The sequence below is a fragment of the Anabrus simplex genome, chromosome 6, assembly GCF_040414725.1.
Source record: "Anabrus simplex isolate iqAnaSimp1 chromosome 6, ASM4041472v1, whole genome shotgun sequence".
Taxonomy (NCBI): domain Eukaryota; kingdom Metazoa; phylum Arthropoda; class Insecta; order Orthoptera; family Tettigoniidae; genus Anabrus; species Anabrus simplex.
The window spans coordinates 55,219,074-55,236,293 of record NC_090270.1 but is presented as its reverse complement, the minus strand read 5'-3'; positions in this window follow the sequence as shown (position 1 = coordinate 55,236,293).

Sequence of the window (17,220 nt, the reverse complement as noted above, 5' to 3'; positions counted from 1 at the left end):
GGGCTGGCAGCTAATCACACTAACCACTACACCACAGAGGCGGACAGTATTAAAGATAAAGACAGTTAATTCACTCTTTTAGTTTCAACACTTGGAGATTAATTTGGAAAAAAGGCGTATTTCTATTTTTCTTAAGAGTTGATCTATTCGCTTATTTCAATAGATTGTCTACCCGACACACTTAAAGCGAAAAAAAAAATAATATTCATAACGCATCCGATTATTTTGTGCGATATAACTGAATGATCAGCCTTGTCCACATTGCTCTTCATACTCTGCATGAACGCCATCACAAATGATATCCAGAGCAGGCAGCCATGCACATTATTATATGCGGACGATGTCATGTTAACTAAGGAGACATGTGAGGGCTTCGAACAGCAAGCACAAAAGTGCAAAGGTGCGTCTTGAACAATTGGGAATGAAATTAAATCTGAAGAGGACGGAGTACCAGGAATGTGATGGCCAAACTGATAGCACGATCACTGTGGATGGGGTTCAACTTAATAAAGTGACCCAGTTCAAAAATACCTTGGGTCATGTATCACCTCAGACTGCAGTACGATGCATTATGTCAAGACAAGAGTCAGCGCCGAATGGATAAAATGTCGCCAAGTTACTGGAGTCCTGTATGATAAGAAAATTCCATTGCATCTAAAATCTACGCAGCGTGATTAGACCGGTGGCCCTTTATGAAGGCCTACAACATCAAAACACGAACAGGCACTTCATGCAAGGGAAATGAAGATGCTACGGTGGTATAACGGCTTGGCTTGACTCGACTAGACCATATCAGGAACAATGCTGTGTGGAAGAAATTCAAGATTGCCCCAATCACAGAGAAAATGCGTGCGTGAATCACGTCTGCGATGGTACGAGCATGTGCTCCGTAGCAGTGAGACCTCAGTTGCAAAGACTGCCCTTCAACTGAACGTGGAGGGTCGCCGACGTCGAGGGCGATTTCAAACACGCTGACTTGATAGGGTGAGAGATGACATGCGGCTCACTAAACTCATCCCGCGGGGCGCTATGAATCTATTGAAGTGGAGGAAAGATTGAAAGAATGCAGACTCCACATACACGGCAAAATACAAAGAAGATGAGACATCGTTAATCTGTCGAGATACTCTTATGGTTACTGGATCCACATATCCATAACTCTCGTCACCAAAAATGACCGCTATTTATAAGGCCGATAAATAGAAGGAATGCTATACATTAAAGTATGAATAGGTGTTCTGTTCATTGTCTCAGTCGGTTTTGATCTTCTTCTTTCTGTTAGATCATTCCTACGTCAATTATTTCTATATGACCTTGTGCCATATCATTTTGAAGTCAGTGCAATATAATTTAGCAATTTGATAAGGTGAGAGACTTCAGACAGGGGAAAGTTTTTCACGTACACATCTCGAAACCTGTCTTGTTCCATGGCTAAATCTTAGTATGCTGGCTCTTGGTTCAAGAAGTCCCGAACTCGATTTCTTCTGGATCGGTGATTTTAACCTTCATTGTTTAATTCCGATGGCTTTCGTTGTTTGTGCCATCTTCAACATTAGAATTCATAAGTGGAAGCGCCCCACCCTCACAGACGCTCCGGTCTCCCAAAGACGTCATATCGGAAGACATTATTCTTTCTTAATCTGTTTACCCTCCAGGGTTGGCTTTTCCTTTGGAATCAGCAAGGGGTCCCTCCTCTACCGCCCCATGGTCAGTGTCCTGGAGCGTGAGACTTTGGGTCAGGGATACAACCGAGAAGGATAACCAGTATCTCGCCCAGATGGCCTCACCTGCTATGCTGAACAGGGGCCTTGTGGGTGGATGGGAAGATTGGAAGGGACACGCAAGGAAGAGGGAAGGAAGCGGCCGTGGTCTTAAGTTAGGTACCATCCCGACATTTGCCTGGAGAAGAAGTGGGAAACCACGGGAAACCACTTCGAAGGTTGCAGAGGTGTGAATCCAATCCACCTCTACTTTGCTGACCTCCCGAGGTTGAACGGACCCCGTCCCAGCCCTCGTACCACTTTTCAACTTTCGTGGGACAGCCTGGAATCGAAACCGGGCCTACGAGGGTGGAAGGTAATCATACTACCCACTATACCACAGAGGCAGATATTATTATTAAAACTAAGAAACAATGTTAGGTTTTGGTCCACCCGAAGAATACACATCACTATACAAGTGAAAAACTATTTAATTAAAAACATATCAAATATTAGGGACATGTTTCGTCTCTGAGACTTCCTCAGCCATAAAATCACCTAACATTGTTTCTTAGTATTAACTGTATCAATACGGAACTTTACGATGAAGTTCGTAAATTGTATTATTATTATTATTATTATTATTATTATTATTATTATTATTATTATTATTATTATTATTATTATTTCCTAATCTGTTTACCCTCCAGAGTTGGTTTTTCTCTTGGACTCAGCCAGGTATCCCACCTCTGCCACTTCAAGGCCAGTGTCCTGAAGCGTGAAATTTTGGTGTCTGGGGATACAACTGGGGAGAAGGACCAGTATATCTCCAGGCTGCTCTACCTGCTATCCTGAACAGGGGTTTGTGGGGAATCAGAGGAACGGAAGGGATGAACAAGGAAGAGGGAAGGAAGCGGCCGTGGCCTTAAGTTAGGTACCATCCTGGCATTTACCTGGAGGAGAAGTAGGAAACCACGGGAAAACATTTCGAGGATGGCAGAGGTGTGAATGGAACCCACTTTTACTCCGTTGACCTTCCGAGGCTGAGTGGACCAAGTTCTAGCCCTCGTACCACTTTTCAAATTTCGTGGGTGAGCCAGGAATCGAACCCGGGCCTCCATGGATGTCAGCTAATCGTACTAACCACTTCACCACAGAGGCACACATTATTATTATTATTATTATTATTATTATTATTATTATTATTATTATCTTGAAACCTAAACGTTCATGTAAAACCTCACGTTCGGAACTTGTAACGTACATAACTATTGTTTGTTTGTTTCTTTCTTTTCTTTTTGCTAAATATGTGTTTTCAATTTATCTTGTCACCGAAGAATTCGGAGGTGAATATTTCCATAAATTAGAGTAGGCCTACAAAGCGCTTAATGTGAATAAAACCTACGTGTGTAAATTGCGAGCTTTGCTCTGCTTCTTCAACATCATTTGTAGCAACGCTCAGACTATTGCGAAAGAGACGCATTAGGGACCTGCTCTGCTCACGGAAGTCACGAGAAATGATGGATGTGCCGCTGGAAGCTGCGAGCACTCATACACTAATGATTCTCAATCGACTACGACCTGACACTTGTAAGAACTACCTGAAACAGCTTCGGCGTGATTTATACTCTTCTCCCAGGAGTTCAACATGCCACGTCTGTGTGCTGGACCTGGCGATATGTTAGCCACATTCTCCTAACCAATAGCTAGTCTTATTGGCAGGGTGACCGACACTCCTTTATTTCCAGAGTACTCCCACATTACCGCCACTTTCAACATGGACATATTTTTGGGCTGGCGGCCTGTGTGGAATTAGCATCATCAATTATCAGACACCACTTTAACCATGGCAACCAGTGTTTGTCATCTATGTATACTACACTCAACTCTGGATTTACCGCAACTGGATCAACCGCGTTGCGGCTTAAGGCGACACTGCGGAAATAAAAATATATATTTTACCTAATGCATGCATTTTCACGAATCTTTGTGGGAATGTCATCTACATAAAAGTAGAGATATCACGAACATTTCTTTCGTATACAATTAGTAGTTTTTCAAAAAAAATTAAAATATTTTAATTCCAGTATTTTCATGAAATTTAATTAACATGTTAATGAAAATTCGTAATTAGGTAGAGAATACTGAACCCATAATTTTACCCTTGATAAATATTGCAAACTAGAAAATTGCAACTACAAAATACAACTACAAGCGCAACCATAATTCTTTATTGCAAGCTCATCTCACCCTCCGTGGCGGGTCAGGTCACCATGAGACTTCGCCGTGGGAGCGAGCGAGCCATCCTGTCGGACGGTGTCGGAACACTTCGGTTGACCTCGTGTAATTAATAATTAATATCCGTATAATGAACCTTCATTGCAAGAGATTTCGGCAATATCATTAACCACGAAATAAATGAACAAGAATTGTAACAAATATTAAATGAAGCTGAAATCCACAGGGTGGAAGTGTCTTTAATTAAGCCTGGAGAAATGATGGCATACCCATCGCCAGCTTAGCGGCACGTGACAAGGTCAAGCAGTCGGAAAGTGCACGAAATCACCTACTCGAAATTAATTAATTACGCCCGTTAAAAGCACGGGAGAAATCAGTAAACAACACCATCATGACTTGGAAATTAGGTGGAAATTTTGGGCTGAGTTTCAATGAAATTCAATGCTTGATAATAATGTATTTTTGTGTAACATTTGCCACCGTAGACACCTCATTTGCAAATAAAGGGTTAATGATTTGATTTGATGGCGCGCAGGTCTCTTGTCACATTGTCCTGAATGTCCGCTATGGTTTGGAAACGTCATCTTTTCAACGTGTTTTTAAATTTTGGAAACAATAAAACGTTTGCTGGGGCTAAACCCGGAGAATACAGTGGATGGGGCACAACGGGAGTGTAATGTTTTGCTAGAAAGCTGCGGACAAGGAGCGACGCGTGATGCGGCTCTTTGTCATGATGCAACATCCAAGTCTAGTTTTTCCACATTTCAGACGTCTTCCTGCGCACAGCGTCTTTCAAACGCGCTAGAATTCCCTGGTAGGTTTGCAGTCAATTCATTTTTGAAGAGGAGAGGATGTCCGACACAGAAGCAGCTTGCGCCACGATAAGTTATTGCTTGTTTGACGGAAAACAAAACAACAAAGCGAAAAACAAAGCATAGAATATGGGTGAAGGAATGCCTGAAGAAGAGTGACTTTAGCCATGACAGCTTAGTAGCAGAGAGAAAATTAAGTTCTGCCTTTTTTTTTTTTTTTTTTTTTTGCTACTTGCTTTACGTCGCACCGACACAGATAGGTCTTATGGCGACGAAGGGATGGGAAAGGCCTAGGAGTTGGAAGGAAGCGGCCGTGGCCTTAATTAAGGTACAGCCCCAGCATTTGCCTGGTGTGAAAATGGGAAACCACGGAAAACCATTTTCAGGGCTGCCGACAGTGGGGCTCGAACCCACGATCTCCCGGATGCAAGCTCACAGCCGCGCGCCTCTACGCGCACGGCCAACTCGCCCGGTATTAAGTTCTGCAGTAGACTCCAAATTTATCTTCAAATGGATGCAGATATATTTAGTGAGCTGCTAGAAGTGATAACACCTTTCATTGAAAAATACAATACAGTCACGAGAGAACCAATATCGGCAGAACAGAGATTATTAGCCACTTTGAGATACCGTACCTCCGTATTATTATACACCCCACTCTTTACTTTCCACAGTTCAGGCAACTCGCCATAAATTGAGATGAACTCTTACCAGAATTCTTTATTAACGTTCTTTTTGATGCCATGCTAAACAGGACTCGGGTAGATACAGGAAAGAGTCTTCACACGGCCAGCTGTCGTCAAACACTGCCATAGACTTTCAAACCGCTAGTCAACCAGAGAGTGTTGCGCAAATTATTTCGGTCTCTTCCGATTTGTTAGAAACATTTGTGCAACTAGTTAATCCGTGCCATGCACCAGTTTGTTCAAAACCTTTTGTTGTGCAAATTGCTTGATCGTGTATGACTCGCGCCGACGTAAAGACAAGTTTATAAAGAGTTGTACCGAGCGGAATCTCTCGTTCCTCAAATCGAAATGGATACAGTACTGGATGCAGCGGAAGAAAGTCGTGTTTGCGATGGTTCGTCAGCAAGGTAAATCCTCTGTATTCTTAACTTTGAGCATAGAATTGTTGATAAAAATTTGCTCTCTCGTCTTCTAAGATACATGCATGATATAGCGGAAAAGATGTACGAGTGTGAATTAATAGTTAGAATGTCGCGGTTTCTCTATTGATCTTTTTCAGATTTCAGGAACTATCAAGATCGTAAAAGTCAAAAATATGTTCTTCCCACCTTAAGATATACAGGTTGTATCAAAACTCAATGACAAAACTTGGAAAATAATTTGTTATAGCAGGGCATCTCAAACGCCCAAAATATCACGCGTGCAAAACGAGGCGCAGAGGTTCCGTGCACCGTTCATTGGTCCGACTCGGCTCTGTTCGGACCATCGTTTTGCCTCGAGGTGACTCGGCTAAGCTCGGTTCAATTCGGGTCGGTTGTGGAGCGCTGCAGAAAGAGTGAGGAAAGGGGAAACAGGCGGAGCGAGAGAGACAGGCGTAGAGAAAGAGAGAGACAGAGCTATTGCTCAAAATTGAGAAGTGGGTGATCTGTACTCTACTCAACCTAGCAAAGCCATCCTATGCACCTTGCGCCGCTCAATGCGCTGGTGCATGCAAGCTGAGAGGCCCTGTCTTCTAGTATTGATAACTATACAATGAAAACGTATAACTGGCGGTATTCTCTGATTCCTTAGTATTTTGCGGAGATAACATGTCAGGATGAACCTCTGTGGCTCAGGCGGCAGCGCAACGGCCTCTCACCGCTGGGTTCCGTGGTTCCAATCCCGGTCACTTCATGTGAGATTTGTGCTGGGCAAAGCGGAGGCGGGACAGGTTTCTCTCCGGGTACTCCGGTTTTCTCTATCATCTTTCATTCCACTAACAACACTATCCAGTATCATTTCATTTCTTCTGTCAGTCATTTATCATTGCCCCAGAGGAGGAGTGCGACATGCTTCAGCAGCCGGCACAATTCCCATCTTCGCCGCTAGATGGGGGCTTCATTCCTTCCATTCCTGACCCGGTCGAATGACTGGAAACATTGTGTGGATTTTCATTTTCAACATGTCAGGATCATATTGAAGAACTAGAGGTAAACAGTCATGATGCTGACATGTGAGCTAGTTTGTAGCTGTTGCCCCCGCCAACATTTTTTTTCAATTTTGTTTTTCGGTCTTTTTTCAGCCTTTGCAGCCAGCCTCTATTCGTTTTTCGACCGTTAAAAGTTGTTCGTGTGTAGTCGGTTGTCGCCGTTTTGCCGTCTTCATGTACCGCAATGGAAAGAACGAACGCTTTCTCGACCACACGTGAATCGCTGTCGCCATCTGTAGCAGATCCTGTCCACCGACCACAGCACTTTCCTTTCCACACGGGCGACATTTCAGCCGCATTGTGCTGACAAGTTGCCGCTGGCAGTTATTAATATTACGATATGGCGTTTCTCATCGAAGTATCTGTCCTTGAATAAAATAGTCCAGTCTCCTGTAATAACTGAATAATGCTTAGACATTGTGAAGAACTGGAATTTTTTTTAAATCCGAATGATTGCAGAGTTCGTGATATAAAGAATGAAACTGCTCAAACTGCAGCCGGACTTGTGCAATTGAATGTAACCACATTATCCACCCTTTGTCTCCTATTTCTGCGTCGTCGCATTGGCAGAAGTACAGCCACCTCTTCAGAGTCATACTGTGAATGACCGAAGTTCCGCTTGCCGAACGAAATTACTCCATACGCGGTGAAGCCGACCGGACCACATTTTGACGCTGACGTAGCCACAAAATGTGGTCGTACTGAACTACAGTAGTGATCGGGCCGGGGACAAAGAAACGTATTTTTGTGGTCGACGCCCGTGTTAGTGGCCCTTATGATGTTTACTACTATGTGTAGTTTTACTAATTGTGAATCAACATAATGAAATGAACTAAAAAATTTGAGGTAAATACAATTCTAATGTTAAAGGTAACATACACATCCATTCCCCGAACTACGAGAATTAACCAATTAAGGTTGAAATTCCACGAGAATCATACCCGGGGCCCCTTGAACCATAGATCAGCACGCTAACTATTTTGCCGGACTCTGCCAGCCTTCACAAATTCAATTATCATTTGTTGCAAAGTCAGACACACATTATTCAGTGTCTCCACAGGCAGGCCATCAGAGATATTGAGGACCGTGATGGAATATCCTCATATTCCAGAGACTGAATGACGTCAAAGAAGCCGAGATCTAAATTCATATCTGGGCTGTTTGGAGGCTGACATCGAAGGTGAACGCTGAGGCCGGTCATACTAGCAGCACCGGGCGAGTTGGCCGTGCGCGTAGAGGCGCGCAGCTGTGAGCTTGCATCCGGGAGATAGTAGGTTCGAATCCCAGTATCGGAAGCCCTGAAAATGGTTTTCCGTGGTTTCCCCATTTTCACTCCAGGCAAATGCTGGGGCTGTACCTTAATTAAGGCCACGGCCGCTTCCATCCAACTCCTAGGCCTTTCCTATCCCATCGTCGCCATAAGACCTATCTGTGTCGGTGCGACGTAAATCTCCTAGCATACTAGCAGCAGATGCAAATTCAGGATCTGAAGCATCAATATGGGATTTGGGAATTATCCTGCAGAATATAGATGGGATCGCTCACATAACCACTATATTTGCCCATACTGAACACCCCAACAGCTAAATGCGCCTAGTGAGGACGTGATTATTACCCATAGTTCACAGTGCACGTTCAGCAACCCTCCTCGGACAAAGTTCTGTGTTTGTGTCTAGAACAAGTACACCCGATGAAGAAATGAAATGCGACTATTATTTTGGCACAGAGGAAGTACTTTTTTTTTTTTTTTTGCTAGGGGCTTTACGTCGCGCCGACACAGATAGGTCTTATGGCGACGATGGGATAGGAAAGATCTAGGAGTTGGAAGGAAGCGGCCGTGGCCTTAATTAAGGCACAGCCCCAGCATTTGCCTGGTGTGAAAATGGGAAACCACGGAAAACCATTTTCAGGGCTGCCGATAGTGGGATTCGAACCTACTGTCTCCCGGATGCAAGCTCACAGCCGCGCGCCTCTACGCGCACGGCCAACTCGCCCGGTGTACTTTTATTTGATAGAGTGAGAAGGGGTATAAGGTCATTTGCATGTAAATTAAATGTTGGAGTGAAAAATAATGACGGCCAATTACTAAGAAAGCAAAGCGAACTTCTATGAGCTGTGAAGTACAGATTGAGTCTGTGTTGGTACAATCACCTCTCTGTTCCCTAGCGGAGAATGTTCAGGAAAGACAATACAAAACTATGCCCTTTAACAAAATGCAGAGGTCATGCCGTCATATTTGTTTGCCTTTATATCACAGTTTGAAATATGGCTTTATTGGGAAAGCAAATTTTCAGTTGACAAATCAAATCCCCTCTTCATACACTACTCTGTAAATCAGTATTAGTGGTGGTGGTGGTGATTATTGTTTTAAGGCGAAGAACAACTAGGCATTCATGGTAATTAGTAAATAGGAAATCTCCAACGGTGTTACCACCCTGGAAGGGAACACATTTGAAAGGGTGTAACGTTTCAAGTACTTCCGAAGTACTTCCAAGTACATCAGAAAATGCCGTATATGAAATACAGGGTCATCAATGAAAAATACTTATATTTTAAAATAAATACTGCTTCAAACTGGATGGAGACGTTGAGGCGATTGTGGTCTCGAACTGAATATAAAATAAGAAGGGAGTTTACCGAGCTCGATAGCTGCAGTCGCTTAAGTGCGGCCAGTATCCAGTATTCGGGAGATAGTAGGTTCGAGCCCCACTGTCGGCAGCCCTGGTTTTCCGTGGTTTCCCATTTTCACACCAGGCAAATGCTGGGGCTGTACCTTAATTAAGGCCACGGCCGCTTTCTTCCCACTCCTAGCCCTTCCCTGTCCCATCGTCGCCATTAGACGTGTCGGTACGACGTAAAGCAACTAGCAAAAAAAAAAAAAAAAAAAGAAAAAAAAAAAGAAAAAAGGGAGTTTTCAAACTGCTACTAGTATTTATTGCTTGAAATTTACCGGGTGATGTAACCCTCGCTGAAGCATCAATATGGGATTTGGGAATTATCCTGCACTTCTGTGGTGGTCGGTAGTATAGTGTGTTGTCTGACTATGAAGACATCTGCACGTCTGCTGTGTAGCCAGAACAGTACGATGTGGACTGCCCGGCAGAAAGCGTGCTTCGTTTTCCCTCAGACACAAGACATCGGTATCCATGTTATTTTATGCAAGACGCAGTACCGCCGCGTTGCAAAGCAAATGTACACAACGCACTGAATGCTTAGTTTCCGAACGGTTGTGCTGGTAGACGTGGATTCTCTCGCAGCCTAGAAGCTCCGATCTCACCCCAGTGAACTTCTTTCTCTTCTCCTTATTCTAAGGATAAATTAAGAACCTTGATTATGGTGAGAATCTTCTTCTTCTTCTTCTTCTTCTTATACTACAGCTTTTCCAACACCTACGGAATCGCGGGTGCGAACTGTGTCGCACATGTGGGTTTGGCCCTGTTCTGCGGCCGGATGCCCTTCCTGACGCAAACCTTACAAGGAAGGATGTTATCACTAAAGCCCGGATTTTTATGCAGTAATAGATTAGATTGCAAACTAATTTGGTTATTAGCAAGTGTCGGCCACCCGCCCTGCCATAAAGTAGGAAGAGTAACATGGATTACAGGGGTTTTGATGGATCTTACCCCTAATAACTATGCAATCACCATAGCACAACGGCTGTGAAGGTTGCAACTCGCTTCAGTAAGTTTGAACTCTAACCTATTACTGCATAAAAATCCGGGCCCTAGTTATCACTATTGCGTGTTTCTGTGGTGGTTCGTAGTGTAGTGTGTTGTCTGAATATGAAGAGTAAAGAGCTGGAGCAAACACAAACAACCAGTCCCCGAGCCAGAAGAATTAATGAAACACGATTAAAATCCCCGACCCGGCCGGGAATCGAACCCAGGATCATTCAGCCAATGAATCGGACTGATTATGGTGAGAATATACGTGACTGAAAACATTTCAGAGAAAATAACACTGCTGCCATAGTAACTGTCCCTTCATACAGTCCATGCTCCAACGCATGCGGTAAAATTTTTTATCGATTCGATGTCTGCCGTGCCACTAATGGGATATATATACAGGGTGGTCAGACAACGTGCACTGGGTATATGATCGATAGAGGATCGGTCATACTGATAAATAATTTGAAAACTCTAATTCGATATCTCAAGCTATTGTCATTTTACCAGCTGCTAAACTTAATCAATCAGGTCGCTTTGCGGGCGAACTCAAATGAGCTTGTGAGGCGGTGTTGCTAAACCTGCACGTGGCTTAAGACCAGACTGAGGGCGCTAATCGAAGAAAAACAAAACTTTGCCATTGGAAAGATATGAACACTGACCTCCGAGCCGACAAAATCGTGCCAAAGCAAATACGCTAGCGTGATAGCGGGTGAAACCTACCGTATACTTTTATTTGATGATGTCTCGGCATGGCTCTCTGGTCGGCCTTGATTTTGGCAATGCCGCCTCTCAAACCCCTTTTTGAATTCGCCCGCGAAGCGATCTGTTCAGCAACTTCAGCAGCTGGTAAAATGAAAATGCCGTGAGTTCCCGAATTATTGTTTTCAAATTGTTTATATATGTCAAACTCCCTAAAGCTCATATACTCGGTTCGTATTTTCAACCACCCTGTTCAAATTTATTACCGAGCTCGAGGCCATACGATTATTTTGTCGTCTCTCTCTCTCCCACTTATAGCGTAGAATTGACTGTATATTTCGATTGTTCGTAAATTTTGTGCTTTTTACACGCATGCACTTGGTTTGACACACTTATAGGAAATATTGCACGCACATTGACACGACCAATGGCTATTTGCGAACCAAATTCCATGATTCTAGCTTCCACATAAGTATGTTAAAAGTAATATAAAATGTTAAAAATGTACCCAAATTTCTCCCCATTCAAATTATTATTATTATTATTATTATTATTATTATTATTATTATTATTATTATTATTATTATTATTATTACCGAGATCGATAGCTGCAGACGTTAAAGTGCGGCCAGTATCCAGTATTCGGGGGATAGTGAGTTCGAACCCCACTGTCGGCAGCACTGAAGATGGTTTTCCATGGTTTCCCATTTTCACAGCAGGCAAATACTGGGGCTGTACCTTAATTAAGGCTACGGCCGCTTCCTTCCGACTTCTAGCTCTTTCCTGTCCTATCGTCGCCGGAAGACCTAGGCTTATCTGTGTCGGTGCGACATAAAGCAACTTGTATATAAAAAATAAATGTATTAAGGAACTAGCAAATGTACCCCTTGCTTCGCTACGGTATTCTACATTGTATACGGATATCGAAGTAAATACTGTACGTGAAGCAAATGAGATTGTTTTAAAATTGCATGTCTCTTAGCGTTATCCAAGAAATAGGAGCATACGTTGTTTCCAATGTAAAGTGTGGGTTGCGGAGTTGTGATGATAACGGCAGGCTCACTTGCCTACAGCCATTCACAATCGAGTTGGGAAGTTTACATTATAATTGCAGGCCCCATTGCCTACTGCGCGGTCACAATAGATTTGGGGAGTATTCGTTACAATGGCAGCCCCCTTTCCTACTTCCAGACAGATTACAGTTGAGGAGTTTTTATTATAATGGCAGGAAACTTCCCTACCACAGTCAAAATTGAGTTGTGCAGTTATCATTATGATGACAGGCCTTTTTTCCTTCTGCTAGCCAGCTTACTGCCAGTCGCACAGAGTTGGTGAGTTTCCATTAAAATAACAGGCCACTATGCCTAATGCTAATCACATTTTGGATGGGTACATTTGTTTATAATGGCGGGCACCCTTGCCTACAGCCAAACACAATCGGGTAGGGGAGTTTTGAACAAAACTGCATGCTCCCATTCCTTCTGCAAGTCAAATCGAGAAGTGAATTATTCATTACAATGGTAGGCCCTCCTTACTAATGCCAGTTACACAGGAGTTTGAGAATGACCCCATTCCTACTGCCAGTCAAAGTCGGTGTGGGAAGTACTGATTACAATAGCAGAGACACCCTTTCTCGATCGCTATAAATCGACATCAATGAATACGTATAGATCGACATACGAAAGTATATGCATGTTTACAATATTGCAGACCTTCATTTAAAGATTAATTGCTGCTAAACGGTATGTCATATCGACAAAGGATTGTACCAGAAGATCCACTATATAGCGCCCTAAATGGCTGGTCCTATGATATTTTCTCGCATCTCATCTATTCATGGGCCAGATTGAGTTAGAAACGTTGAATAAGTTGAAATTTATGTAAGATTATCTTACATTGCATTACTTTTCGGATAAGTATGTGACATGGCGTTTGGCTCACATATGGGTACTGGGTGGGCCTATGTCCGTGTAGAGTTTGGTGATTCTATCTTTCCTGCAAGTGATTGAAAGTATGAATTATTCATGTAAAAAGTCCAAATTTACTTAAAATCGAGAAATAGAGACGAATACGTATAAAGGATACAGATACGACAAAAAGTCATAAGACCAAGGTTGAAGATCACTCCAAAGTGAAAGGATATTGCAACATCCGTTATGTGATAGGACTTCCCGTTTATCCCACGAAATACCTCGAAACGAAGGTCTGCACCATCATTAAAATAGCCTCCATATTTCGATATTCTTCGGGGATAAAAGTGAAAAATTTAAAGACCTTGGAAATTTCCGTCCGTTACAGGCTAAAACGTATAATTTTGCCAAATTTCAAATTTCTTGCTCGTCTGGCATATTATGCCGTAATCTGGATTTCGGTGAGGGCGGTAAAAATTAGGACTTTCAGAAAACTTCATCAAAAATATGCAGATGATCATTATTACCCCTCAAACGGGCAGCTGTACGAAAATGTCACCAAAATAGTCAATGTACAGGCACACACAGTCGTTACGATTTTATTTATATAGATAGATAAGGAATCTGCTCCACGTACAACACCTTTTGGTCTATGTCCGCTGGACTTAACCTGCAAAAGCGACCGTTCATGATATCTCACTTATTAACCCTCGTGTCGAAAAATGCACATGAGAAGAACGTTTTAGAAATGGATTTCCATTAAGGATTGTAGATTTCCATAAATTTCGGATGTGCATATTTTGACGGAGCGCAAAGTCATGGTTTCGGTTTCGGATAAACCCCGAGTAAATTTAAGTATTCAGAAATAATATTGGCCCTGAAATCTACTCTAGGACAGGGGGATTCTGAATATCGAGTTTGGTAGAAATATATTCAGTAGTTTTCAAGTTATAAGAACTCATACAATCAAACAGACAGACACCAAAGCTAAGAAATATGCAGATGGTCATTATTACACCTGAAACGAATAATTGTACAGAAATTCCGCCAAAATAGTCAATGTACAGACACACGGTCGTTACGATTATATTTATATAGATGACAGATAAGCATTGGCACGTTTGTAAGTGCAACATTTCATTTCAAGATTTACTGCTCCTAAACGGTAGATCATACCAATAAACGGTTTGCACCCTCAGACGTCCCTTTTATCGCTCTACATGTTTGTTCCTAAAATATTTTCTCGTATCTCCCATATTTATGGGCTCGATTGAGTTACGATATTTGAATGGGGAGAAATTTGGGTACATTTTTAACATTTTATATTACTTTTAACATACTTATGTGGAAGCTAGAATCATGGAATTTGGTTCGCAAATAGCCATTGGTCGTGTCAATGTGCGTGCAATATTTCCTATAAGTGTGTCAAACCAAGTGCATGCGTGTAAAAAGTACAAAATTTACGAACAATCGAAATATACAGCCAAATCTACGCTATAAGTGGGAGAGAGACGACAAAATGCCACAGGCCCAATGTAGTAGATCACTTCAAATTAAACGGAGATTGTGCCATCCGTTTTGTGATAAGACTTACCGTTTAGCCACGAAATACCTCGTAACGGAGGTCTGCACCGTCATTAAACTGCCTCCATATTTTTATATTCTTCGGCATAAAAAGTGAAAAATTTAAAGATCTTGGAAGTTTTCCGTAGGTTACCGGCTAAAAAGCATAATTTTGCTTAATTTCAATTTTTCAGCTCGTGTGGCAGATTGTGAGGCAAGCTTGATTTTGGGCGAGGGGTTAAAATTTAGGACTTTCAGGAAACTATAGCTAAAACATATGCAGATGGCCATTATTACCCCTTAAACGGAAAGCTGTACGAAAATTTCGCCAAAATAGTCAATGCACAGACACACGGTCTTTACGATTTGATTTATATAGATAGATAAGGAATTTGCTCCACGTATAACACCTTTTGGGCTATGTCCACTGGACTGAGCCTGAGAAACCGACCTTTCATGATATCTCCCTTATTAATCCTCCTGTTGAAAACATGCACATGAGAAAAAAATTAGAATTGGATTTCCATCAAGTTTGGTCGATTTTCAGTCAGCTTGTTCTTGTACTTTATATATTGTGGGAGAGTAAAATCACCGTTTCGGTTCCCTATAAAATCCCAGTCCATTACGGGAATTTGAAATGGTAGTGACCTTAAAATCTACCCTTGGACAGGTGGATGCTAGATATAAAGTTTGGTTCAAATATCTTCAGTAGTTTTCAAGTTGTAAGAAATACGCTTTACACGCACCCTCTCTTGCGTTAAATTCGGTTTAACTTGTACCGATAAACGGTCAGTTAATGATATTTCCCTTATTAATTCTGGTATCGAAATGATGCACATAAGAGAAAAGGTTTAGAAATTTATTTCCATTAAGGCAGGTAGATTTCCATTAAGTTCGGTTGTGTATATTCTGAGGGAGTGCAAAATCACGGTTTCGGTTTCGTATAAACCCCCAGGCATTTCAGGGATTTAGAAACAATATTTTCCCTAAAACCTACCCAAGGACAGTCGGATTCTAAATATGGAGTTTGATCCAGTATATCCAGTATATTTCAAGTTATAGAAAGACAGACAGACAAAGACACCAAAAAACCTACCCTTCGGCAGGTGGATGTTAAATATAAAGTTTGGTTCAAATATCGTCAGTAGTTTTCAAGTCTTAAGAAATACGCTTTACACGCACCCCCTCTTGTCCGGTGGGACTTGTACGCAAGGACAGTTGGATTCTAAATATGAAGTTTGATGGAAATATATCCAGTAGTTTTCAAGTTATAGAAGGAGAGACAAACAGACAAACAAACAGGCAAACAGACACCAAAGCTAAAAATGATGCAGGCGGTCATTACACCTAAAACGGATAACTGTACGGAAATTTTGCCAAAATAGTCAATGTACAGACACACGGTCGTTACGATCTTATTTATATAGATATAAAAAGGACTCCATCTTTCATCCCCATTTTAAGACCATCATCTCCTCAATATACAGTATTTATCCCACATGAAGAAGCACTTTTTTCCATGAATCTGTATTAATTGACTACTGTTTGCATGATGGAGCTATACCAATTGAATGGAGAGTTGCTCTGATAACCCCAGTGTATAAAGAAAAGGCTGGTAAAAACAACGCGCCCCCTGTGTGGTGTAGTGGTTAGCGTGATTTGCTATCACCCCCGGAGGCCCGGCTCTGCCACGAAATTTGAACAAGTCATCGATCGTCGTTGGGGTAATCACATTAACAAAGTTTTAAATAAAAGTTACAGATTTCTTCACGTGATTGTGGGGATATTTAGAGGTTGTAGGACGGATGTAAAGGAGAGGGCGTATACGTATCTGGTAAGACTCCAGTTAGTGTATGGGACCTGCACCTACACCAGGACTAGCTACGAGTCCAAAGAAAACAACAAATCTTTGTTTTGGGTGTTTTCCAATTAAGGAGTAGTGTTACAAAAATGTTGCAAACTTTGGACTGGGAAGACTTGGAGTAAGGAGACGAGATGCTCGACTACGCAGTATCATCCGAGCTGTCAGTGGAGACATGGCGTGAAATTACCTTAGTAGACGAATGATCTTGAGAGAAGCATGCATAGGTAGGAAAGATAATAAGATAAAGTTGGAATTCAAGAAGTCAAATCTGGGGCAAATATTCATTTATAGGCAGATGATTGAGGGAGTGGTATTATTTTGAAATCACCTAATGAAATACTAGCTAAACAATTGATAAGGAATCTGCGAGCTGAGCTACACACCTAAATGCAGATCAATGGTGGTTGATTGAATGGGATCCGGGTGTAGAAAAAAAAAAAAAATCAGAATCGACACCGCAAGAAATACGTTGAAAAGTTAAAATATTTTGTGTGCGGCCATTACCTAGGGCAGGGAACTCCTTGGCGTGTCATGAAGTGTTGTGTGTTGTTGGTTTACGGTATCGAAGGATGGGCACTGAAGGCTTCGTCAATGAACTGACTGCTTCTCAAT